Source organism: Terrapene carolina, unplaced genomic scaffold (assembly GCF_002925995.2).
Source record: "Terrapene carolina triunguis isolate 2854851 unplaced genomic scaffold, T_m_triunguis-2.0 Scaffold42818, whole genome shotgun sequence".
In the NCBI taxonomy this organism is placed as follows: domain Eukaryota; kingdom Metazoa; phylum Chordata; order Testudines; family Emydidae; genus Terrapene; species Terrapene triunguis.
The window spans coordinates 1,458-4,841 of NW_020707169.1; the positions used below are offsets into that span (position 1 = coordinate 1,458).

The window sequence follows — 3,384 nt, forward strand, 5'->3', positions numbered from 1 at the left end:
AATCCCTTTTGAAGAGGGCAAGTTAGAAGTAAGCAAGCTTCATGTTGTGCCTAGAACTACTGCAAAGCTGTAATCAGTCTTGTTATTTTCTCTTTTCCTAAGCATCGGAATTTATTTAGTCTCTTAAACAAAACATATAATCTTGAGCAGTGTGGGAGCTTTTTTGAGGGGGAGGGGGCTTTGAGTGTCTAAAACACTTCTACAAAATCTGACTAACTTCACACCTTAATTTATTGTTAAGGTTGCAAAAATGCATCTGCATTCAGCACAAAAAACCTACATAATTTCCTCAGAGTTGCTTTAACACACTTCACTATCATAATACATTCAAAAGGGATACATCATCCACCAGTTTTACATATACATTGCATAACTATCAAATTAGAGTTGTGGCTAATACTGCGTGAGCAGTAGTAGCATTAATGTAGACATCCTGTTGCTGTCTTCAATTTCACTATGCTAAAGTTTTACTCATTCTCCTTGTTAATGAGTACCATTTGTTACATTAACTGCTTTAGCAAAGCTGGTGGAATGGGAGTGGTCTGCTAATCTGTGTGGGGCACAAAATGTAGATCCTCCATGAATAGTGCCTTTGAAATTTTTATTTCTCAAACCTCTAAAAAGTACACATTCCCTTGAAAGATCTAAAATCCAGAGGACCTTTCCCTGACAAATCATATACATTTTAAAATAAATCATATTTTTGGATCTCAAATGTTTGACAGTGTCTCCTTAAAATTACAGTTGAAATATATCAGCATAAAAATTTGCACTGGCAGTGTTCTGACTTTATTCCCTATGTGTTTGGAAGACAAATTTCTCTTTCTTCAGACTGCTGTGTGGCTTTCATTAATAAATTCAACTGAAACCAGTGCATAATACAGTACACACATCTATTTCTCATTTATTTTAGAGTTGGGTGAAATTTGTCTTTAATTCTGTTTCTCTTGCAGAGAAACATCTATGTGGAAGATCTGATCGAAGAGGTGGTTGTTAATCCAGAGCAAGTCATGGAATGGCTCAGGAAAGGAGAAAGTAGGATGATTAGCCTCTCCATTGTTGATGCAATTTTAAAACACATGACCACTCCTAAATTTAATACATGGCTAAAACTAGAATCTCATAAAAGCTATTATTTTAGTTTCTCAGTTAGACTACCTTTGCTTACAATCTTAATATTGTCTGACGCATATGGGATTTTGGATAACAAATACTTTATTTTGACAGAAAAACGACACTATGGAGAAACAAAAATGAATGAACACAGCAGCCGTTCTCACACCATTTTCAGAATGGTAGGTGTCTGTATAGTAATTTTTTTTGTTATTAACTGAAAAGATGTGCAATAATCTTATGAGGCTTTCTTCTTTTAGATTATAGAAAGTAGGGAAAATGACCCTGCCAACACGAACTGTGATGGAGCAGTAATGGTATCTCATCTGGTAAGTTATGTTTGAAAAAGGTTGTCCGGTACTAGGTAGGCATTAATGTGGAAACTTATAATTTTAAAAAGAGCTAAAATATTGGACACCACTAAAATGAAATCCTAAAATCAGAGATTCTCTCCCAACATATTGAGAATGAAACGCTCTGAATGGAAAAACTTGTGTGAAGGAGAAATATTGATCTGTTTTAAGACTATATAACAATATATATGTAAAAGTCTACTAGATATTGTGCAGAGGCTGTGATGCAAAGTGTCCCCGAAGGTAGTTTACCCACTGCTTGGGATTTCCTTAGGGGGAGGGAAAAACCCCTAAGGGGCTTAGAACTCCTACATAACCTCTTCTGGCTGCAGGGACAGAAAGGGGTATGACATGGGGAAAAAGGGAAAATCTGGTTGAACACCACAGTTGCCATAATTCTTCATAAGAACCTCTGTCAGTTGGTGCAAGATAGAGCAGCTTTCAGGAGCCAGGTGGCCTCAGGACTAGAGGAACATAATGGTGGCTTGCAGCCAGTCTTGCTGACAGATTCAGTAGCTGCTGGCTGTGATCTCTTTTCCTCTTTGTTTGATGGATTGATATTAGCAGTATGGCAGGGATTCAAAGGAGGGAATGAATGTTTGGTCTATAGGTCTGTATTTGGGACTCTGGGAACTAGATTCTGTGCGCAATTCCTATTTAAATCCTCTCTGACATCTTGACAAACTACTGCCTACTCTCTACTTTCTGGTGAACTGGTTAACAGGGAGGTAGTCACTAGTCATTTCTAATTTCTCCAGTATCAAACTTCTTTGACTATTTGCATCTTGATCAGACTAATCTTATCAGTAGTGGGCTATCTTCTTTCAAAGCACTGGATCTGTCAGCAGCCTTTGATATGTGATGATTATTGGTGGCTGGGTTGTACTCTTTGGAGTTCGGTCAAGTATATCCTCAGTTTTTGAGCTGTCTCCTGAAAGCGGAGGCCTATAAAGGTGATGGCTGGTTGCTAGGCATCAACCAAATCACCATCAAATGATACTGCAAGCTCATAATCCCTGTTACCTACCAGTTGCACCACATACAGGTATAAGGGATTATGAAAAAAATATTGGTATTTTGGTACTTGACTTTTTCCATTGACCTCTTAGATTGGATGGGGGGAGAACAGTTGGTGTAGGTTCAATTAGGATGAGGATGATGGTAATGCTTATTTATTAATGGAAACTGAGGACCTGGCAGATTGTTTATGCACTTCTGTTATTCAGGGTGAAGAGGGGGAGACGACTGCTTGTGAGACAAACTTGTGTTTAATGGGAATTTATATGTATATTGAAGAGAACATACTTTAAAAATTGCAATGCAAGTTTACTAATAGTGATCGCAATATTGGTAATGGAGTCTACATTGATATTTTAAAGCCATTTTCGCCATGCAACTTAGAAAAATACTGGCCTCACTGTGTAGTTAGTATATTACTATAGAAATGTCAAAGGCTTAACTGAACTTGGATTGAAATTCTTAGCATAGATTTAGCGTTGACAGCATTTTAAACTGACTTACCTGCATACTGTGCCTCATGAAATCTTTAATGAATTTGCAGAACTTGGTAGATCTGGCAGGCAGTGAAAGAGCTAGCCAAACAGGATCAGAAGGTAGGTACAGGGGTGGCATGTTTCTATAATTTTTGGTGGTCTCCAGAATGGATCCAAGTCCCCTCACCCCCACAGAAACCTGCCTAAGCCTCTGGGAGACAGTTTGGGTGCGGAACGGGATTTGGGGTACAGGCTCTGGGAGGAAGTTTGGATGCGGGTTCTGGAATGGAGTTTGGGTGCTAAGTGCAGGCTCTGGGCTGGAGATGCAGGAGCAGGGTGCAGACTCCGCAAGGCCAGAGGGGGGCCGGCCCGCCGATGGCCGCAAGGCCAGAGGGGGGCCGGCCCGCCGATGGCCGCAAGGCCAG

The 3,384-nt window shown here is 39.7% G+C and overlaps 1 long non-coding RNA gene across 1 annotated transcript; it reads left to right on the forward strand.

Annotated features, from left to right (window-relative positions):
- The first annotated feature begins 953 nt into the window (after positions 1-953).
- Positions 954-3,081, forward strand: LOC113405563. The gene is made up of 4 exons (XR_003369523.1): positions 954-1,035; positions 1,228-1,295; positions 1,374-1,442; positions 3,028-3,081. It is a non-coding gene; the product is annotated as an uncharacterized LOC113405563 (long non-coding RNA).
- The last annotated feature ends 303 nt before the right edge of the window (positions 3,082-3,384 follow it).